Here is a 23,180-nt window from a genome sequence, read left to right on the forward strand (position 1 = left end):
GGTGTCTCAGAAAGCAGGTCTGCTCATGGCTGCAGCAATTAGTTTCTCAGGCCCTGATAAGAGCAGAACTCAGATGCTTTGTAATGACCTAAAGCGGCCGCATGTGACCTAGCGTTGGAAGGAAGCTGGATTGCACATGCAGTGATTGCAGAAGAGGTGTGGAACAGCCAAGCACAGCACTGCAGGCTAAAACAGAGAGGAGCAGGGAGCTGTAGCCCACAGCAATCCCAAACAGACCTGCTTATGTCAAAAACATGCAGCTGAAAAAGCTGAATCACCGACAGAATTTAGCTGCTTCATTTCTACTAGGAAAAAACTCCAAAGGAGCAACCTGTGCATGTGCGTGGAGTAAGGAGCAGCTGGGACAGGACTTCTGTGAGTGGTGGTCCAGGATGAGCCTTTCAGAGGGGCTCCACATCGCTTGTGAAGGCAGGGAAAACATGCAATCACAGGGAAGGGAAAACATGCAGTCAGAAGGAACAACTGAATGTGAAGTCTTGTGAATTGTTGGAATTATACTGTTGAAAAGAAAGATCTTTAACAACGGTGTCGGTGATGAAACCCTTCAGTTGATTGCAAGCTTGGTGAGTAGGAGCTTCCCGAAAGCCCAGCATATCCCAAAACACCACGGGAGGGCAGCAGAGACAGAAGCTGAGCAGCACGCACAAGGCAGCGAGCGGCCTCCAGTGCTTCAGCCATCCAGGCACGGAGCTGCAATGGCGCACCTAGCAGTGCCGAGGATGCTGTCAGTGCCTTGCAGAGAGCCGACGTGGTGGGAAAAGAGAATGTGTCAGAAACCCCACCTTGCTGGGGCATAGCTCAGCAAAATAGGTACAGACACCTTAAATATAAACCCCCATCAGGGATGAGGTGAGTTACAGGTGAGAGGTTTCGTTGTTCCACGCAGCACAGGATGGTGAGCTGAGGTGCACGGTAACGTAAGTGTAACAGAGGCTGCCACCAAGCAACTTCCAAGCCAGATACTGGCAGCTTAAGCCAACGTAACCACTGAAAATTCACTTCAGACCTGGTAACTTGAACGAGCTAAATACAAGGAGGACTGTCACAAGAAGGGTGTTGTGCGAAGTCTGGAGTTTCATGTCATGGTCAGCCCCTGCTCCCCTCTCTAACATTCCTGTTTGCTCCAACATTGCTTTTGGCACAGTGTGACACGGACAGGACCAGCCCAGGCCGAGGGCAGGAGTGAAGGACACTCCTAGGAGCGCATGTCCCTGCTCCACAGCATGGTGCTGGGAGTGCTGTCGACCAGCCCTGTTGTGACTGTTCCCAGCCCTACCCATCACCAGGGCAGGTTAGGGCTGTGTGTACCAGGTGAGGAAGCAGCCCAGCAGGATGGCTTTGAGCCCTGCAGTGCCCTGCAGGTATAATGTGTGCGATTGGCAGAGCAGCGTATCCAGACAGGCTCTGTAGCAGGGACATGTCAGGACCCAGTCCTGCATTCCCAGCCCCGCAAAAGCCTTGTGGCTCCTGCTAGCAGCTGCCTTTCTGCGGGGGAGCCCCTTGCACCCAGCTCTATTGCCCCTGCAGCCTCCACTCTCACCTGCAGTCCTTGGGCCAGAGCCTGTTTCACTCCTTCCTCTCCCAGGGCTCCCACTGTGCATGCTCCAGAGCCTTCCTGATCCATGCTACAGCCCCAGCCCCTTCTCCTCATGACACTCCTCCTCTCAACCTTTCTTTATCCAAGCCTCCTCAGGCCACCTCAGCCCCAGCACCCTTCTACTCCACAGGCCCCCAATCCTGCCACTGAGCACAGAGTCCTTTGCTCCAGCTCACAGCCCTGACAGTAAAATCTCTTGGCTTTCAAGCAAACAGCATCCAGATGTGCACTGGGAGCAGCCCTTGGACATTCCCACCATGATCCCAGCCTGGAACAGTCCCTGAGGAGCAAGGCAGATGCACGACCCCAAACCCAGGCCAGGGACCATTCTGGCAGCTTGTTGTTACTCTTGATCACATTCCTGTACCCAGCAGCATCCCCAGGAGCTGCTGCATTTAGCACTACAGAGGTGTCCTATGGGAGCAGGCAAGCTGGGAGATGCAGGACTCCAAAGATGCTTCTCAAAGGAGCCGTGCTTCCCTGGTCCCACAACATGAGCACTTGATCCCCTGTGCAGAGCGGACCCAGGGCTCAGGAGCTCTTGAGGGAGCTGAAGAGGATGGTTCATAACAGCTCCGTGGCAGGTTTTGACTCCCGGAGCCAGCACCGCTCCCCCTCCCTGCGACACAAGGGCACGGATGCTGCTCCCTGTGGAGGCATGCCAGGGAATCATAAACACAGCTGGTTTCACTGGGTGTGTTATTCACCCCCGGGCTCTCTCCGAGCTGGACTGAGGATGTCTCGGGAGTGTAATGGGGAAAAACACGGCAACGTTTTCTTTGCTGCACTGCCTCCCCTGGGTATTACCTGCTGCACTGCTCCCCTGCACAACCGGCTGCCTGAAAAAAAGGGGGAGCCTGAAAAGACTGCTGTAAATAAGGCTTAGAATGAAGACAAAAGTCAAGGGAAACAATAAATCAATAAATCAATGAGCAGCACATACGGAGGTCTGCACCTCTCCTTGCCTTATGGCGTTAGCTACTCAGCAGAGCTAAAAGCCATGAAACTGGTTTGTGTTCACACACATGGCAAAAAAAAAGAGTGAAAATTCTTTATGGGAGACAGAAAGGTTGATGACAAGGAGCAGGGGATTACACTGACAGCCAGTGTTCTGCTTCCCGGAGCAAAGCCATGCTCCTCACTGCTGTTTGCTCTTAAACGAGCCTTCAAAGAGTCCATGTACTTTACACTCAGAGACTGCCGCTCTGTTCTGACCACCGGGCCAAGGTTCTGGCTCTGTTTTCACCTGACGTACTGAAAGTCTCCTCTGGAACAACCTTTCCCTGGTAACCAGCGTTTTCCTTCCTTTCCTTCTGCTCGGGGGAGTTTCCCGCTTGCCTTTGCTTCCTTCAGCTTGTTTGTGGCCAAGTGCCTGGACAGCCCCAGGAAGGGTCCATCTCCATTGGAATCGCTGTTAAAAGCAGAATCAAGTCCCAGGATGGTTTTGGTTGGAAAAGACCTTCAGGATCGTTGGCTCCAACCGTTCCCCAGCACTGCCAAGGCCACCACAGCCATGGCACCGAGGGCCACATCTGCGCATCTTTGGAACCCCCGCAGGGCCGGTGACTCCAGCACTGCCCTGGGCAGCCTGTGCCAGTGCTGACAACCAGCTGCGACGATGCCAAGGTTGTTATAAAGAAGCGTGCGTGGGATGGGCCATGGTCATGGAGCCCCTGTGCCTGGCCACCACCACCATGTGCCAGCCCAGCACCACCGAGCGCCATCACAGCTTTGGGACGGTGCTTTGGGACTGGCTGCAGCACAGCAGGATGGGACCCTGGGGGCTATGGCGGTGTCCTGGGGCAGGCAGTGACTGGGGAGCAGCAGGGGTGCTGTGGGGGCCCGGACACATGGCAGTGACCTGGGGTGTGTGGGGGAACGGTGGGACAGGGCAGGGCCTGAGGTACATGAGGTAACCTGGAACATGGCAGGGCCATGAGGTGCAGCAGGAGGACATGGGGACAGGGCATGGGGGTCACCCAGGAACATGGCGGGGCCATGAGGCACATGGGGACAGGGAGGCACAGCCCTGAGGTAGCTGTGGGGTTACAGGAACATGACTCAGTCCCGAATACAGAGGGACATGGTGGGGCCCTGAGGCACATGGGGACATGGTGGCACAACCTTGAGGCACACGGGGACATGGTGGCACAGCCCCTAGGCACATGGGAACATGGCACAACCCTGAGGCACATGGGGACATGGCAGCCCAGCCTCGAGGCATATGGGGACATGGTGGCACAGCCCTGAGGAACACGAGGACATGGCACAGCCCCGAGGCACACAGGGACATGGCACAGCCCTGAGGAACATGAGGACATGGCACAGCCCTGAGGCACATGGGGACATGGCAGCCCAGCCTCCAGGCACATGGGGACATGGTGGCAAAGCCCTGAGGCACATGGGGACATGGTGGCACAACATTGAGGCAAATGGGGACATGGCACAACCCTGAGGCACATGGGGACATGGCACAGCCCCGAGGCACACGGGGACATGGCACAGCCCTGAGGAACACAGGGACATGGCACAGCCCTGAGGAACACAGGGACATGGCACAGCCCTGAGGAACACGGGGACATGGCACAGCCCTGAGGAACACAGGGACATGGCACAGCCCCGAGGCACACAGGGACATGGCAGCCCAGCCCTGAGGAACACGAGGACATGGTGGCACAGCCCCGAGGCACACGGGGACATGGTAGCCCAGCCTCGAGGCACACGGGAAGCTCGGGGCCATGGCGGCCCCCGGGCCACCCGCAGGACACGGCGCTGAGCACAGGCCGCGCTCCTTCCCTCCGCGCCGCGTTGCCATAGCGACGCCTCGCTCCGTGCCCCCGGGGCGCTGTCGCTTTAAGAGCGGCGAGGCCGCCGCCGCCCCCGCCCTCGCCCGCCCGGCGGCCGGAAGGGGTCCGCGCTGCCGCCCGCCGCCCGCTCTCTCAGGTAAGCGCCGCGCCTCGCCCGGCCTAGCCCGGTCCCACCCCGCCCGCCGCCGCCGCCACCGGGGGAGGCGCTGCCCGGGGCGCCGGCCCGGCCCCGCCCCGCCCGCCGGGTGCCCCGCGGGCCGCAAGTGCGGGAGGAGCTCGGGGCCGCTCCCGGGCGCCGGTCGGGTACCGCGGCGGGGCTGGCGGTGCCCGGTGGGCGCTGGGGACCCGAGCGGGGAGCGCTCGGCGAGGACCCTGCGGGCCGAGGCTGCTCGCGGAGGAGCGGTCCCGCGGAACCCGCGTTGTGTTGGGCCGCGGCGGGTCGGGCGTGCTCGGGGAGGGGGTGTGTGTGCAGAGCCCGCGGACCTGTTGAGCGCTGCTCGGTGTGCGAGGGCGGGCACCGCTGCGGTGACCGGTACCGGCGGTGCTGACTTCCTTGGGCCTTTCAAGGCTCCGGCACCGCTCCTGCCGGGCTCTCTTCGCAGGTGGAGTCACGGCGATGCCGATCGTGCCTCCCGCTCTCCACCGGCATCGCTGTCCCTTGCAGCGGGGCACGGCCCAGGCCCGGCCCGCAGCGAACGCACGGAGCCGCCTTGTTCTGTTTCCCGCAGCCGGGTGCGCGCTTGGCATTGGAACAGGCTGCCCAGGGCAGGGCTGCAGTCACCGTCCCTGCAAGTGTTCACACCGCGTGGAGACGAGGCCTCAGTGCCATGGGTTAGTGGTGGCCGTGGCAATGCTTGGGCTTGATCTTACATAGATTTTCCAACCTGGTTGATTCTGTGTTCTTTGTGGTCCTACCAGCAGCTGCTGGGACTGTGAGAAGTAGGAGGAAGCGGGCAGGAGGGAGTAGACTTCACTGCTTACGGTGTTAGTTGTGCTCAGGTCCTGAGGTCCAGTTTTCCTCCAGCTTGAGAGTCAGACCCTCATGCTGGCTGGTGCTCTCGTTTGGGATTTTTCTCCCCTTTTATGAAAGAATGAGCCTTTATATTCCTAATCATGTCCGTGGGAAAACTGCTTTTAAACTTTTATTTTGGCCTTTTCTGGTTAATGCTACTCCAGTTTCTTGCTGCTTGGTGCTTTGCTTCCTTTTTGTGCTGGATGTGCTGGATTTCTGTTTCTTTGGCTTGTCTGGCTTCTAAATGTTCCCTAGTTAAGGAGTGGGGGCATTGGGAAAGGATAAAATATGAGAATCCAAGACTACTTTGTGTCATCTCCTCTAGTGGAATCCTGTAAACCAAAGGGGAGAGGAAAGAAAAAGTGATCAGGGGGAGCTCAGGGTAATTTGCTTTGTTGGAGGCAAAATGTTCTGAGGGACTGACTGAGATTTTGTGTCAGTTTCTCTTCTTTTGAAATCAAAAGATAAACCAGCACTTTGAAACGCTCCAGTTTAAAATGCTGAGCTCTTGCTTTGCTCTTCAACTGAGAAAAGGTCTTTAAAACAGAAAAAGCAGCAGCAGTTCTGCAGTGGGGGTGTGTGTGTGTGGGGGGGGGGGGTGTGCAGAGAGGCCTCACAGCTCTTCCATCAGCTGCTCCTGCCTTCTCCCTGTGGACCATACCATTAGAGAGGCTTCAATTCCCATTTAACCTGCTGGTCTGGGTAATGTGGCTGTGGGAAGCAGGAGGAGCTCTCCGTGCATTACCCACTCTGCCACCTGGGGCTTGCTGCGCTGCAGGCTCTGGCCTCTGGGGTATAATTGAGGAAAGTAATTGTATTTGAAGACTGAAATCTGTTAGGCAGGTGTGTGCTGTCCCCTGGGCAGATGTCAGGGTGTGTGAGCTCACTTTTGCTGTTGGCGAGTTGTGGTCTTCTGATGGTTGTAGTTGCCTGCTACTAGTTGCTTGATGCTGAAGATTGCAGCATCTTCAGCGTTTGGAAGTGAGACCCTTTGGTGTTCTGTCCTTTTGCACCCCATGGGGATCACCCAGGTGATCTGTCTCCTCCCCCAGCGCTGCCTCCTTACCTTTCCCAGGAGCTTTCATCTTCCTCATTCAGTTTTCTCTCCAGGAAGATTTATTTGTTGCATCTTTCCTGAGCTTGGTTTTTGTGCACAGCAACAAGCCTGGCCATGGGCAGCGCAGTCTGTGGTGAGGGACAGAGAGCCAAGAGCAACTGGAACTGGGTGTAATTGAAAGCTTTGCAGCAGATAGCATGTGGCTGTCTTGTTGAGGCTTGAGGTAGCTCCTTGAGTAACACTGAGCGAAGATACGGATCTTTCAGCTCTAAACAGTCAGTGAGAAGGCATCAGAAGACTCCCCAGGGTTTGGCCACTCGGGAAGCTCTCTGGGCTGGAGCCCAATGGTACAGTGGCAGCAGGACTCTGGGTGGCTTTTCTTCTGCTTGCTGCTGCAGTTCTGCACCATCTGATGTGGGTACTTGGCTGCTGTTCTTCTGAAGGTGTCCAGCCAGGTGAAATGGTCAAGAACCGGTGTCTTGGAGTGCTCTGCTTGGGTTTCCTGCCCTTCCTTCCATTGGTGGCTGTTCACTGGGGAGTTTGGCTGCAGTGGGGGGTCTGTGCCTGAGGGGGACCAGGAGTGTCCCATGAGAAGGCTTTTGGGTAACAGGCTAGAGCCCTGCTGAGTGGGAGACCAGGCAAAGAGCAGTGTGCCCACCCTGGTGATGGTGTGGGACAGCCCTGGGCATCTGGGAAAAGAGGAATTTGGGAGCGAGGTGAATCCAACAGGGAGCAAATACCCACCCCAGTGGTAAACAGCACCAGCTGGGAGCACTGCTTCTGTCTGCAAGCCCTGGCTGGATCAGCTTTAGGTAGTTTCTCGAGAAGCCTGGGGGTGACATTCACCATTTTATTCCCCAAATATCCTGCTGTCCCCTTGGGCGCTTTGTATCTGCTGCTGTTTGCCAGACGTTGCCCGAGCTGCTCTTACACTGCAGCTGTTTCTGCAGGTCCCCAGTTCCTGCACAGTTGTTCTTACTCTGTTTATTTTAGTGCTTATAAACTGATTTTTAAGAAGAGTTGGAACTTGAGCTGGAAAGTCTCCTTTTGCTGCTTCCTCATGATCCGCTTGAGAAGCGACACCATTAGGAGGTGGCAGCTGAGCCCTGCAATATTGTTCCCCCCTTTATGCTTTGCATTTTCTGAGCTGTGGTTTCCCAGGGTTTTGGGGGCTGTTGGCCCTGTACCTTGTTTTTAGCAGCTGACTTGTGTTTGGGGAGGTGTCTGATCTTAATCTAGTTAGGATTAGGAGCTTGGTTTAGGAGTAAAAACCTTAAAGGCTTTTTCTTCACTTTTAACATGTTTAGCCTGAACATTTGCAGTCGAACATAGCTATGTGTTTCTTAAAGACAGAGCAAAAAGCTGCTTTAGGGCAACATCTTAAATTGCTGAGATGCAGTCTCACATATGGAGCTAGAAGGTGCCACCAAAACAGTTCCACCATGCCTCTGTCGTTCTGCATTTTACGGGCAAAGCCCTTCACGATTCTCATAGTGAGTTCAAGAGCTATGGGTTGAGGTGTGGAAACTGTTTTTTAGTACATAGCTTTAGTAAAGATGGAAATCGAGGGAGAACCCCATGTGGTTAACATGATCCTCTGCTCCCATGGTGATCAGTGCATTGCCTTTCCACGCTGATCATAGAACAGTTTGTGTTGAGAGGGACCTTAACGCTCATCCAGTTCCAACCCCCTGCCATGGGCAGGGACACCTTCCACTAGACCAGGTTGCTCCAAGCCTGTTTTGTAAGTTACTTTGCAAGTTGAGCTGAAAATGGGTGCTGGAAGTGGTGAATAACCCCTTCACTTGGAATAATCTATGGCTGGGAAGAGCCAGGGGTTCAATCCTCCCCATCTCTTTTGCTAGAGGCAGGCTAGAGTTTTTGTCTTCCTGCTGTGCTGTGTGTTGAATGTTAAACAGTGATTTCTATGCAAGAATTTTAAGGGAAGCCTTTCACAGCACTTGAATGACCAACTAGGGGCAGCTGAGAAAAGGTTGCCTGGGAGATGCTGTTGAGAGCAGCTAGTGCAGTGCGGGACAGCTTGCGTGGGAGAAAGGGAAGGCAGGCAGGATCAGGATCTGATCTTCCTTTTTGGGGTGCAGGAGTGCTGGTATCCCTTCTGAATGCTCAGGGGATGTGAATGTGAGTTTGCAGGCACAAGAGCGGTGTTGCTTGTTCTACTCATCACAGTACTCCTAAAGGAGCGAGGTGCAGCTGGCCCTGCAGAGAACAACGGTGTCATCTGGATATTAAATATTGCACTTCATTTCCTGCACTCTCTACAGCACTCACACTTCCCCATGGTTTTCACCAGAAGGGAAAAGGTGCTGCATTGTGGGGAAGTAGCATGGGGAGGCTTCTGGATGCTGCTGTAGCATCACCAGAAACTTGGGTAAAATCCTGTGACATCCCTTTAAGCAATCTCAGGGTAAAGCTGGCTTTCAAAGGAGCTTATTGTTCTCTTCAGAGCTCCTGTTGTACTGGTTATTTCTCTCTTTGGGTGCAGATAGGGTTCAAGTGATAATTACAGGGAAATGCTGAAATACCTCTCCAGACGTGAAGAAAATACTCTTACACATGCAGGTCCCCACTGCTGTGTGTTTAAGGGATTGCTTTTCCGGCTGCTCCTCAACCTTTGCAGCTCTGAGTTTGTTCTTGCACTTCTTCCAGCGCCTGCTTAAAATGAGTCTGTGTGAAAATGTGAGTGCTTTCAGGCTGTGGGGAATGAAAACGTGATGCTCCAGTTAGGTGCTGGCAAAGTGTCCTCCTGTCTGGAGCTGTGTGGGAGGAGAAATGGCTTCTTGGTTGTGTGACCCCAATGGGGAGAAGAGCAGCTGGGGTTTAACAAACTGCTTAAAATTTATATAGGCCCCCAAAGTCTCCAGAGACATCTCTCCTTTCCTAGAAGCTTCCTTTAACAAGCTGATTTCTCAGGCTGATTGCTTGCAGATGAGATCATGCAGTGTGTTTTGCAGGGAAAGAATCTCAGCTTAGACTGGCGAGCCAGAAAGCTTTAACACGCAAGTCACATGCCCGGTGTCCTCATGGCACATACAGAACACTAAACACTGTGAAAGCATCTGTCTGGGGGGCAGCTTTTGTTCCATGAGCTTTCTGGATGAAAGAATACCAAGGGATGCTCTCAAGTGCTGGGTCCTGTTGCTTCAACAGCAACAGGAGACAGCAAGGAAGTATTTCATCTTTCCTTAGCTCTGTTTCTCTCTTTAGTGTGTGTGGTGTTGGGATAAGCCCAGGCGAGGGAAGGCTCTCATCTTAATTCCACAGACGTTTTTCTGCTGGCTTCAGCAAAGGAATTTATGTAGAATTGATATTTTTTCTGTTGATACATAAGAACGTTCAGAGCAGGGAGGACTTGATGTTAATGCTCTGCTGCAGAGGATCTCACCGGTCTCTGGTCCCTCTCACTGCTGTTTTCCATTTCTCTTGATGGCACCTGGGTTCAGGTGTCCTTAATGGAAAGGCTGCTTCTTCCAAAGTAAGTACAATCCTCCTTTAGGAATCCTGAAAATTAAGCAAAGCTGTTCTAAGGTGATGCTGGGTGGTATTTGCAGCACAGCGAGCCTAAAAACTGCTGCCAGTAGTTTGAAAGTACAGCCCGTTCTCACAGGCCAGGTAAAAGGCACCTTCCTGATGCCAGGAACTCCTTGTGCCTAAAATTACTTCTTCCAAATCGAGAAGGTGTTAGTTATGCAAAAGCAAATAGGGGGGAGGAGGGAATTTTACTAATATTGATTATGGAAATAAGAGCCACTTGTTCCCAAGCTCTCAACTAAAAATAGAAATTGGAGTCAGACCAGGCAGGGAAAACTTGAAATCCACCAACCTTTTATGCAACTTAGAGACAGGAATGGATAAAGCAAGATGTGTTAAAACCTCCTACCACTGCACAGCAGTGTTCTGCCTGTAGCAGAGCCTCATTCTGTGAGCTTGCTTCCTGAAACCAGGAGCAAATCTTACAGGTGAGCACAGGCTTGTTGGAATTTCTTTTTCCTGTTGCTAAAGCATTCCTTTATATTTCTCAATAAAGCAATCTTCATGTTCATCAGAAGCTCTTTACAATGAATAATTTCACACAGGTGTTTTGTAGAGGTGCAAAGTCAGGCACACCTAAGTGGAATCTAGAGGATCTAGAGCCTCGTCAAACTTCAAGCTGAAAGAGGAGACTGAGCTGAGCTCTTAGGCAGAAGCTCTTCCCTGTGAGGGTGCTGAGGCGCTGGCACAGGGTGCCCAGAGAAGCTGTGGCTGCCCCATCCCTGGCAGTGTTCAAGGCCAGGTTGGACACAGGGGCTTGGAGCAAGCTGCCCTGCCCGTGGCAGGGGTTGGAGCTGGAGGAGCTTTAAAATCCCTTCCAACATAAACCAGTCTGTGGCTCTGTCAAGGCCTATACACTTTTTAGTGTGTAGTACAATGCAAGTTAAAATACCTACTTTCTATATTGTGTTATTTTACTCCCTAGATAGTTGTGAAGTAAATTGCTTTTGTTGCATGCCCTTACTCACTGGCTCGTAATTCCAGGATTCTTGTTTTAATGAAAGGGGCTGGTAAAATACTTGCTGCTGTCAAGTGGTGTAACTACTGCTGCAGTGAAGTGGTGTATATTTTCTGTAGCAGCTCAGCCATCTCATTCTGCTCCTGGATGGGATCCTGCTGGGTCTGGTCATGGGCTGTGTGTCCACCTGGAGATGGGCTGATGTCAAGGCCACTGGTTGGGTCGAGCAGTGTGTACACATGGGAGGTGATGATCTGTGCTCTGAAGAGCGCTGCCTAAACCTTGTTTTGTCCACGAAGCTTCAAGTATGGAGCTGCTGAAGCCCCAGCCCACTCAGAACTAATGCTTGCAGAATGCATGACCAAGGAATTAAACTGGGTGGAGCTGTTCCAAAATTTGGATGTGGGGCCTGTCCGCTCCTAATGCAGCAGCTCTCTGGGTGTTTGCTTGGAAGGGCTCCCAGCATGGATGATGCTCTCCTGACCTGATTTGACTTCCCCTTCTTGATGCTTGGGTACTGTGCCCAAATCTGTCTGTGAGGATCTGCAGTGCAGAGCTCTGGTGCCTGATGAACCTGAAACAAGTCAGCTCCTGTCAGGAGATGATAGATGATCAGCTCATACATGCCATGGGGGATGGAAGGGAGGGCAGAGCACAAGAGGAGGGACAGAAACAAAGCAAACAGTTGTGTTTCTTCCCCAGGACTGTCCTATGTCCTGAGTCTGCCAGCTTCAGCTTGGAGGCCAGAAGAATAGGGTGGGGTGTTTTCTTCCAACCAGATGAATTTCTGCAGTGAAAATGAGAAGTGAAGTTTAGTTTCTCTGGGAATAACATTTAAGGTGTAAAAACATCCCACCCATCAGTAATGAAGAGCTGAAGAATGAGCAATTACAGAGACAGAGCCTGCAGAGCACATGGTGTCAGCAGCTTTTCCTTGAAGGATGAGAATTCAGTTCTGGGCCCCTCACTCCAAGAGAGACATTGAGGTGCTGGAGCGGGGCCAGAGAAGGGCAACGGAGCTGGTGCAGGTCCAGGAGCACAAGTGTGATGGGGAAAGGCTGAGGGACCTGGGGGGTTCAGTGTGGAGAAGAGAAGGCTCAGGGGGGACCTGATTGCTGCCTACAAGTGCCTGACAGGAGGATGGAGCCAGGAGGGGCTGGGCTCTGCTCCCAAGGAACAAGGGATGGGACAAGAGGAAACGGCCTCAAGCTGCCCCAGGGCAGGTTTAGATGGAGCTGAGGAACAATTCCTGCCCCAGAGGGTGCTCAGGCATTGGAACAGGCTGCCCAGGGCAGGGCTGCAGTCACCGTCTCTGCAAGTGTTCACAGAGCATGGAGACGAGGCCTCAGTGCCATGGGTTAGTGGTGGCCTTGGCAGTGCTGGGGTAAGGGTTGGACTGGATGGGCTTAAAGGTCTCTTCTAACCTGGCTGATTCTATGATTCTATGAATCTGGGCATGTTTGTTGCATGTATCCTTTGGTAGTGGCATCAGTCTTCATATTGCCTTCTTACAGAGAGCTAAACTAGCCAAGAGTCAGGTTTTGTGGTCCATGTATCCCTGCTGTTATTTCAGTTGTGCTTCTCTGTTTCTGCCTGTCTGAAGGTAAAGTACAAACAATAATATGCTGTAGCAGGAATAGCTGGAGTATTGCAATTCAATATGAAAATCATCCTACAATGGGTGCTTTTCACTAAGCTCTCACATCTTCATGCTGGGTAATGTGATCTTCCAGGGGTGTTTATCTGCCAGTTCTGTGTTTCTAGTGGAGCTGAGCTGGGACTGCTTGTGGGAACACGTGCAGCGTGAGCCTCCAACACCATGTTGTTGTTCGGGGTGAGGGGTTGGCTGTGTGCTCTGGGATTCAGCAGAGCTAGCTGTGCTGTGAGCTCCCTCCTTGTTGCCCTGGACAAGGGTCTCAATGCTGCAAATTCATCTCATGAGCTCTGTTTTTAAGTGCATGTGTTTTGCATTTGCCATGGGTATTATTCAAACAACCCAGCTTCTCAAAGGGTCCTTCCCTTTTCCATCAGCTTTATTCCATCCATTCTACATGTGTCGCTAGCAGCAATCTCATATTTTCTTCCACGTTTTGGGACAAGCTGAATGGGGCTTTGCAAGTGCCATGGGCAGAGTTGGGAGGAACAGCACTGGTGGCAGTTTCTCTGGTGACCCACGACCCTTTTCAATCTTGGTGCCTGATTCTGCTACCCCATCACCCTCCAGACAGAGCACCTCATGTAGACAACACGCTGCCTTCATTCTGAGGACTGAAGCCACCAGGGATTAGATGTGGTTCAGTCTGCTACAGCATTTTCTGGCCTCCTCCCAGCACTGGAAGGACACCAAATAGCAGCAGTGCCTCTGAGGCCTCCCTAGAGTAAAGGCTTGGAGTGGGAAATGATTTTTCTCGTCCCTTCTAACGTCGAGAGCTATTGGCTGTTTTGCTTTTTACCTGTATTCTTGGAATTATTGGAAGGTTTTGTGTTTGAGTGCTCAGCTGAAGTGAAATGCCAAGAAGAAACTGCTTATGGTGGATGTTAATTTGTGTAAGGACAGCGTGATGCAGTGCACTGACCGTTTGAGACGTGTGTAATACATGAAGGCACAGAGACTGGTACTCCAGTATCCCTGTCCATACAAACACTGATTGTGTCAGTGCTGACATCTTAACCAAGCTTTTGATACAATCTAGAAAGATTTCTTCAGAGAAACCCGATGTCCTTTTGTAAAACTTGGCAATAATTATTCTGCCTCTTCTCATTTGCTGTCACAGATGGTGGTTGGAAAACATGTGTGGAGGTCTTCAGCCTGACCTCCTGCTAGAAGTGGGACTGTCTCCAGCCTGGGATCACCTCAGCTGTGGCTTTGCCTGGCCATCTCTTGAAAGGACCCAGGGATGGAGCAGTGTGCCACGTCGGATCACCTTCTGTTTGCTTTGCTTGAGAGTTGTACCTAGTGAGCCACCTTTGAGTGTGGGCTATGCATTTAGCTTTGAATTACTTCATCCTCCAGGTTTAAAAACATTTAAGTGAACCGTTAGGAAATGTCCCAGTAGGGATAATAATGTAACATGTATCTGAATCCTTCCGTCTTTTCCATGCTAGGATGGGAAATATGAGCAGACCCGAAGTGCTGTTTCTGCAGGAAAAGGCAAGGACCCTGTTAGGTGGTTTTCTTATGTGTGCACAGGGTTATTACAGTGAACATGTCCTGTTGTTGGAATGAGCACATGGGTGTTTTCTCCTCAGTATTAGCTGTGTGTTTGCCCAGCCAGAGCTGGGTTTGTCTGGAGGCACAGGATGAGCTCTTTGAGCATCCTTTGCCCTGAGGCTGAGTGTGGGCTGGGGCAGAGCAGCTCTGCGCCCAGGCTGAGGCCACACATGCTCAAAGAATGACCCTCCTCAGCCTCTTGCAATGGGAGGAGAAGGTTTTCCCCAGGGTCTGCTGCAGTCCTTTCAGAAGGAACACCAGCTCATGAGATGGGTGCTCCAACAGGCACACTCATCAGCGTGGCCCGGAGCATTAATGGGAGCACAACAGCTCTCTACATCTGAGAAGTAAGCTTGGATTTGGCAATGCCACAAGCTTCTGGACTCAGTGGGTGTCCATGAATGGCACGTAGTCAGGCCAGAGCAGAGGCCTGCTGCTGTGTCTGGGCTGGGCTGGATTTCTTCAGACAGAACTGCAGATTGCAACACCCTTATGCTTACTGAGGCCAGGAGGCCTTGCTTGGAAGGGAAATGGCTGAGATGGAAGGAGCTGCTGAGGAGGTGGAAGCTTCCCTAGCCAAGGCCTCGTTGCTGGATTCCAGTCTGGCTGTATCCCTGCACTCTGCATCCCCTCATGCCATGGGGAGAAATGTGCATCCTTCACTGGCACTGAGAATGAGAGCTCCCATGGGCTCATCGGCATCTTGCTTGGCACTGCCTTCTGCTCTGGAGATTCCTGTTGTATTCCTGTTAGTGTCTGCTGTGTCAATTGAGTCCGGTGGTGTGGAGCCAGCAGCAGTGCCCCTGGGTGGGTTCCAGGTTCCCTGTTGCCATGAAGAGGGGCCATTTGGTACCCTGCCTGTCTGAACTGTGCACCTGAGAGCATCCTCCTGCCTTTATTTCCATACCAGAGCCAGCAAAAGGGCTGGGAGCGTGGGCTTCTGCAGGCCTCTGGTCACTTGGAGGCGATGATCCCTGCTGAGGAATGGCAGAAACGTGGTGACCACTGTTGTGAGCTGCTTGCTGCATGCTTTGACCAAAGTGCAGAGGGCAGGTTCGGGGTTGTGTGGCTGGAGGGTCCTGGAGCAGCAGGTGTGCAGAGGCAGGGGTGGTACCTAGAGGCTGACTTGGGCTGCCAGCTCTTGTTTTACCACCAGCTCTTCCATGCACTGGGTATTTCTGCAGGGTCTGTGTGTGTGTTGCCTGCAGAGGGGCTGTAACAGCATTGCTGCCATAGCCGAGTTCTGCTCTGGTTCAGTTGTTCTGGTGTCCCTTGCTGTGAAAACCAAACTGTTGGTGCCCAGTCTCTCCCTTCCCACATGCTGTTCCTCCTTGCTGAAGCCTATAGCCAGTGCTTATGGTTTGCTTTGTTTCTGCTTTTATTTTTTTTCATTCATTATTTATGTTTCTGCTCTTATTCTCCATGTCCCTGGAATAAAATCTCCAGTGAAGGAAGCTGAGTAGCTCTTCTCTGAGCTGGGTTTGGAACTAATACTCAGACATTGGTCTTTGCAGGTCCCCACAGCTTGTAATATTTGAGGTGACATATGGCAACACAGGTTCATCTGGGAAGCTTTTGGGAGAGAGGAACAGACCTGGGGAAGTATCACTGTGGGTGAGATAGCAGAGCTTTGACCCACCAGGCCTGGGACCTGTGCAGCTCTTGCTTGTCAGAGCTCTCCTTTCGCTGCCATCCTTGCCCCAAACCCCTTCTAGGGATGGAGGGCAGGAGGAGCTGGGCTACTGCAGTGCTGGGGGAGGAACATGTCCATGACAGTGCTCAGGACACTGGATGCTATCTGGTGCTTCAAGAAGGTCAGCTTTAAAAGATGCCCTGTGCCTGCTGAACACACTAACTGCTTACAGGGCTTAGATGTCAGAAGCCCAGAGCAAGGGTTTGTTAGCTCATGGGAGTTTTCTCATCTGCAGCACTTGCTGTTGCAGACACCAGAGAGTACTTGGCTCATGGTGCAGACAAGAGCAAGGCAGAGAGGCTGAAGATGTCCTGCTTGGGCTGGTCCCGGTGTCCAGGGACAGGGAGGGATGTCTGTTTGCAGATAATGGTTTCTCTGCCCCTTTCTTGCACTTGTGTCAGCAAAGATGGCCAGGGAGAGTGTTTACAAGTGTGTCCTTGCTGAGCGCTGCTCTGTGCCAGGAGTTCGCTCCTCAGCTGGAAGATGTGTTCACTGGGGCTTTGTCATTACAACAGCTAAAGCTAAACTGATCTCACTCCACTTGTTCTGACCTGCGGGTGTATGTACCACTTGCCTTCCCTCTACTCTCATCCCCATCTTTGAGGCAGCCCATAACGGAGCAGCTGAGCTGTTTAAAAGACAAGGCAAATAGGAGGCTGCTGCTGTTTGGGTCTTCCCTGGTAATATTTAAAGCTCTGAGTTGTTGTTCTTCCATTGCTGCCTTCCCAGCCATTTTCATCCCTGATGAGGGAACTGTGGTGGCAAAGCAGTGCTGAGGCCTCTCCTGTTGCTATGTCCTTGCAGGATAGGGTATCACTGGGCAGCTACAGTGTACCCAGAAACAAGCAGCTTGGCTCAGCTGCAGAGTTGTATCTGTTGGGGCAGGAGGATTTATTGTCCCATGGCTGGACCAGATGTTGTGCTTGTTCTGGTGATGTAGGAGGTCACTGAGGGGTAGAGGAGATGCCATACACTGTGGTATTTGCCCTTTTGAGGACTTCCCTCTCTCTTCAGAGGAAGGGCTTCCTTGGCATGGGGTTGGAGGTGTGTGGTGGAACGTGAATGTTCCCCCTGTGTCCTGTTGTGTCTTGCATAGCTTGGGAGGGGATTGTCCTGCATCAGGTGTCTGTATATGTCACCCCATGCTGTATCTTGTCATCTCTGAGCCTTCTGTTACCCTGCAGAATAGCTCTAGTCAGCACCTTGTATGGAAGGGTGGTCGGTCAGTAGTGCTCGGAGGATGTCACACACATCCCATGCTAGCCCTCCTGTGCCATGCCAAGCTCTTCCCCGCTTCGCTCTTCTCCCACTTTTATGGCTGGAAGTGGATTTCTTTGCAGTGGATGGAGGCTACAAGCAGAGCTGGGCTGAGCAGGTGTTTCCGCTGGGGTAGGGTGGGAGTGAACATGTTCCCACACATCGGGTAAGGACAGGAGAGGGCTGTGAGGTGTAAACAAAGCACTTTCCGAGCAGGCTTCTGTGTTGTATCACAAGTTCCTGGGAAGGTGAAGGCGGGAGCTGGCTGTCGTCTCCTCTCACTGAAGGAATAAAGAGCTTGAATGTTGTACAGGTCCAGCCTCCTCCATGGGGCTGTCGTGTGCTCTTCAGCTCCCTTGTCCCTGCATAGCCAGAGGCTGCTCAGGTGATGTCCTTGTCTTACCTGACATGAGACATTGGTGCTTACTGAGATCCATGGGCCCAGCTGTGGCCTTCTGGCATGAAGGCAGGTAGAGTTCCTGCTAGAGCTGTGCTAGGCAGGCAACTGGAAGGTAAGGAGCGTAAGGGCTGTGCTGAAGGACAGGGTGCCTGGTGCTGGTGTCCTGCTGCAGCAGAGGCCTGGCAGGAAAAGCTTTTAGGTGCTATTCTAGTGTTTTCTTTACTCATGCTTGGCCATGTATTCCCCCCTCATCAGTGGTAACTGCAGTGGTTCTCTGGCCACAAGTCACAGGTCTGGTGTTGACATTCATTTCTGCAATGGGATTGTGGAGCTTTTCCTCTGCAAGAACCTTGTGCTTGCTGCAGAGGAGGGTCCTGCTCAGGTGGTCAGGGCCATCCTGTCTTGAGCTGTTTGTCTAGTTGCCTTCACCTTAGCATCAGTGTTTGTTCATTTATTACTCCAGTGGCTCTGGGACAGCAGAAGGCAACTTCCCGCTGTCGGTGTGATCAGCTCACCAGTGCTTCACCCCAGATTTTGTATTTCTGCTTAGCAGGTTGTTTTCAAGCAGTGGCAGAAAAACCCCTGCTTTTAAGCCCATTGAAACACTTTGTAGGCATTATCATCTATTTTGGGAGACCACCTCTTACCTCTTCCTAGAGTGTTTTTGCAGTACTTTGGGGAATCACGGTCCTGTGTAGGTGCCTTAAGCAGCCAAATTGCCCTGCAGTGGCATAAACAAGCTTTTGTGTCTAAATTTGTCTATGGAATTTGGTCTCAGTTAATTGGACTGATCATTTCAAAGCCAAACACAATCTGTTGGAGGAACTCGAACAGTGCCAGCGCTGCCTGGGCTGGTTCTTCCCCCTCGCCGTGCGGAAACCTGCTGGTGCTGCAGAAAGCTGTTCTGTGCAAGACCAAAACAGGGTCTGTTGATGTTATTCCGAGTCCTTTGAGGAGCTGGTCACATGTGCTGCTATGAGGTCATTAGGAAGTCTCTCAAATACACAATTTGAGAAGCGATGATGCTATGGCAGAAGTATGCTCCCTCTTCGATGTGAGATGCAAAACTCTCTCTGAAGTGCTGTAGTTTGTAATGGCTCAGTGGGATCTGTTGTTGTGCATATTTGGGCTCATTCCAGTGAAAAAAAAGGAGAGTTGCTTTATCCCAGATTGATTAGTGACTGTACAGCCTGGATCAAGTTACATTGCAGAGGGCATCCAGCAGGGAGCCTGTTGCTGTGCTCAAGTGCTGAAGGCAAGAACGAGTGAACTGCAAGGTCAGCAGTTTCTAGGAGTGCTTTGTGCCTCTGCTGCACGGTCCTTCCCCAGGGAAAGGAGCTCCTCAGATCTGTTTGAGTTGGGTCACTGCTCTTCCCAGTGCCATGGGGGCTCTTTGTCACCCAGGAGCCTTCTCCAGGCCCTTGATGTTGCTTCTGTGACGTGCATCTGCTTTGATGCTTTTGTTGATGTTCCCAGTGGACAGGTCAGAAAAGTACTTATCATGGGATCCCAGCCTGGGTTGTGTTGGAAGGGACCTTAAAGCTCCTCCAGCTCCAACCCCTGCCACGGGCAGGGACACCTTCCACTAGAGCAGCTTGCTCCAAGCCCCTGTGTCCAACCTGGCCTTGAACACTGCCAGGGATGGGGCAGCCACAGCTTCTCTGGGCACCCTGTGCCAGCGCCTCAGCACCCTCCCAGGGAAGAGCTTCTGCCTAAGAGCTCATCTCAGTCTCCCCTCTGGCAGGTTAAAGCCATTCCCCTTGGCCTGTCCCTACAGGCCCTTGTCCAAAGCCTCTCTCCATTTCAGTGCCTGCTGTGGTCCTCCTTGTCCTGCCACCACAGAGCTTCAGCAATATCACCTGCCCATGCGGTTCCCACTGTCACCCTTGGTAATTCATCCCCCGGGTACCACATTCTGGTTGAGTTTTGTGTTTTCCCCTCCATTTCTGTACTTAAGAGAAAAGGAAAGGACTGATGTCACAGCTGAGGAAAGCAATAGGGGTGATGGATCTGTTGTGATAAGCATGCATTGGAGCCCTGGTGTTTCTTCTGCGCTCTCCCTCTTCCAGGAAAGCCTCTGGAAGGAGAAGTCCAAGTGTCTGAGAAGTGCCTCTGCTGCTTGCAGTAATCCCATCAGTTGGATTTGCTTAATAAATGACTAGAGCTGCCTTTTGCTTATTACTTTTCCCTCCTGCACACGTGCTGGTGGAGAACGGACGCGCGGCGCGCGGTGCTGCGATGTTCCCACCGGGATTTTCCCTGCGAGCACAGGCAGTTGTGTTAAACCAGAAGGTGAAGGCGGCCGGGCCGGGCCTGGCTCGCCCCTGGGACTACACGGGCCCTGCTTCCTGAGCAGGAGAGCTGCTTTCTGTTGTGGTTTCACTAAATGAATTCAAAGCTTGGCCTTCCTCCAGGCGCAGTCCGGGCCGGGTGCCAGCGGAGCAGCCCCGAGGGAGAGCACTGGAGCAAGGAGGGGCCAACAGCAGGGAAGAGCAGGGGAATCCAAGCAGGCGGATTTGCCTAGCAAACAGCTCTGTTTCCATCTGCTGGGTCAGGAGTTGCTATAGGAACTGGGATGATAGAGGCAGGGCCATCTCCTGGGCCTGTCTGTGTGTGCGGAGGGAGGGAGGAGGGAGGAGTTACTCAAGTTTGAACATATCATGTGTGCTGGTGGAAAGTTGCAAGGAATGTCGAAACTACAGCCTGGCTCGACCTATGGAGCTCAACAGAGACATGGCAGTTGTTCCCTGTGCTCAGCAGGCCCCGGGCAAGGCAGGTAGGGTCCTCCCAGCTTGACTCTGCTCTCCTCCTCGTGTGCTTCCGATGTTGGATCACGCACAAACCCGTGGAGGCTGGCTGGAAGTGGAGGGGGGCTGTAGCGGTGGCCGTGCCGGGATGTGGAGGCTGTTCTCCCTGGCTGGCAGGAGAGGGTGGCTCTTTGCGCCCTGGTTTTCCTCCCGCAGGTGCCGGAGGGTTCACAGATTGTGGGTATTCCCGTGTTTCATGCCCTGGGATCCATTGTGGGGTGGGAATGTGAAGCTGGCTGATGTGTTCTCCTGGGCAGGAGTGGTTTGTGGGGCTGTGGCTCTCTGGGAGAGCCCATGGTGGTAGGGCTCAACTCCGACACGTTGTGCTGGGATGTGTCAGGGCTAAGGGGGAGTCAGATACCCAAGGCTGGTGCTGGCAGAGGGTCGCTTGTGATGGTGGGACTGTGAGGGGACATGGTCCTGTCCCCCAAGCCCCAGCAGCTCCTGCCCTGTGCATATTCCATGGCAGTCTTGTGTCTCACCTCTCGGGGAGATGCAGACCTCCCTGTCGCCTCCTGATGCACCTCCTGCAGGCTTTATCACTGTCACACTTCCTTGGACTCGCATTTAGCCTGAACCACAGGAGTATGGATGTGCAGGAAGCTGCTTCTGAGAGCCCTTGTTGTTAGGGTTAGCTGTGTAGCAGCCCTTCCAGGTAAAATCTGATTAATTCCCCAGTAAACCCATTTTTTCCAGATGCTGAAAACCATCCCAAATAAATAGCTGTGTTTGCACAGGGTCACTCAGTGCTCCGCAGGTATTTACTGAGTAGGCTTGGCTGAAATTTCATCTGCCTGTTTTGTGTCACAGAGAAGCTCTGCTACAGAAAGCCAATAATGATAAAGCAAAGGTGGGCAGTTGTTTCTCTCCTTGAGGAGCCGCACGATAAGCAGCCGAGAGCTGCAATGTGATCTCTGTACACAGAGCAAAGCTTGCCAAACTGGATTAGATCACAGCCCACCTACTCGGCCCGGCTTGTCTCGGGCAGCGGCTGCTTGGCACATTGAGCACAAAGACCCAAGCGCTCAAATGCAGGCAGATGTGGAATAACCTGCCCTGTAGGAGGTCACTCTCTGGCTACGTTTACTGGTTTGCTTATACCTGGCTAGCTGTAAATGTATATCCAGTGTATTCTTTCCTCGACTCTGCGAATGGAATCGCAGATGTTCTTATTATGTAGGTCCGCTTCCTGTATTTTATGGAATTACTCCCACGTTGCTCTGTGGCAACATATCCCAGAGGCTTCATGCGCATGGTATGCCCTGGAATTTCATTTCCTCAGTTTTAATGTGTTGTTTTTTAATTTCAGTTTGTTTTCAATATGGGAAAGGTAAATGGGATCCTTCGTTTAGGTCTAGGCATCCTTATTTTACATATTTCTTTTTCTCCCCCTCATCTCTCCCGTTTCTTGCGTTTGCCTCAAAGAATCCCAGGATTTTCCTTATAGCTACCTGCCTTCTGTGTAATTGCTTCTCTGTGGGCTCCCGTTTCCTGCTCTGCCTTGAGCAAAAGTGATCAGAATCAGCCATTCTCTATAGCTGTGAGATGCTGTTACAGCTTTTCCGATGTGCTTGTCTTCTCCTTTGTTTATGAGCAAAACGTTTACTTTGACTGCTTGAAACACATAGTGGTAACAAAGGTCTTCTGGGCTGTGTCTGTAGGCATGGTGGGTGTTTTGCTGGGACCTTCAGTTAATGGAAATTTCATCTCTGTACATGAGAAATTAAACTTTATCTTGGGGAGTTGAACTTGTAAATACCAAACCCGGCAGAACATGGTGAGACCTGCCTGGAAATCCCCGCCAGAGGAGGAGCCTCCAGGCTTGGTGCAGCAATTTGAGCTGATCCCTAAGTGTCGCCGCTCATTGCTCCCATCTTTGCCAGGCACTTCATAAATCAAACGCTAAAACCACTTTGCTTGAGCAAACTTTAATACACACAGTGTAGCAGATGTGTGTTAAAGACTGGGCTGTTGTGGTTAGGTGCGCAAAGAAATGATACCCACTGAGGACACAACCTGCTTTGTCCCTTCTGGTTCAGGCCAGTGTATTGTGGGAGGGGAGAAAAGCTCTGATAGAGTCACAGCCTGGTTTGTGCTGGAAGGGACCTTAAAGCTCCTCCAGCTCCAACCCCTGCCACGGGCAGGGACACCTTCCACTAGAGCAGCTTGCTCCAAGCCCCTGTGTCCAACCTGGCCTTGAACACTGCCAGGGATGGGGCAGCCACAGCTTCTCTGGGCACCCTGTGCCAGCGCCTCAGCACCCTCACAGGGAAGAGCTTCTGCCTAAGAGCTCATCTCAGTCTCCCCTCGGGCAGGTTAAAGCCATTCCCCTTGGCCTGTCCCTACATCCCTTGTCCCAAGCCCCTCTCCAGCTTTCCTGCAGCCCCTTCAGGCACTGGAGCTGCTCTCAGGTCTCCCCTTCAGGAGCCTTCTCTTCTCCAGGCTGCCCCAGCCCAGCTCTCTCAGCCTGGCTCCAGAGCAGAGCTGCTCCAGCCCTCGCAGCATCTCCATGGCCTCCTCTGGCCTCTCTCCAACAGCTCCACGTCCCTCTTGTGCTGCTGCCCCAGAGCTGGATCAGGGCTGCAGGGGGGGTCCCCCCAGAGCACAGCAGAGGGGCAGGATCCCCTCCCTGAGCTGCTGCTCACGCTCTGGGGGTGCAGCCCAGCACATGGGGGGGTTCTCAGGCACACACTGGAGCTGGGTCATGGGAGTTTGCTGCATTTTGGTTTTTGGAGTTAACTTCAGTTGTGGTATGCAGTAACTGATAATTTGGGTTCTTTCTGATACTGGTAAAGCTGCTTCAAGTTT

General features: G+C 52.7%; 1 protein-coding gene across 4 annotated transcripts in view; it reads left to right on the forward strand.

Annotated features, from left to right (window-relative positions):
* Window positions 1-4,462: 4,462 nt before the first annotated feature.
* The window catches only part of LOC133283189 (discoidin domain-containing receptor 2-like), a 59,454-nt gene continuing 40,736 nt past the window's right edge, over window positions 4,463-23,180 (forward strand). For 2 of the 4 annotated variants that reach the window (XM_061479757.1, XM_061479754.1), the window contains exon 1: window positions 20,183-20,341. The gene's annotated coding sequence lies outside the window, so the exon portion shown is untranslated. Of the gene's footprint in view, window positions 4,562-20,181; window positions 20,342-23,180 lie in introns of those variants that run through there. The other 2 variants (XM_061479756.1, XM_061479755.1) reach the window with 2 other exon arrangements.

This window comes from Pezoporus flaviventris, unplaced genomic scaffold (assembly GCF_033815535.1).
Source record: "Pezoporus flaviventris isolate CSIRO_AGI_PZ_B2104156 unplaced genomic scaffold, CSIRO_AGI_Pfla_v1 ptg000154l, whole genome shotgun sequence".
NCBI classification, from domain to species: domain Eukaryota; kingdom Metazoa; phylum Chordata; class Aves; order Psittaciformes; family Psittacidae; genus Pezoporus; species Pezoporus flaviventris.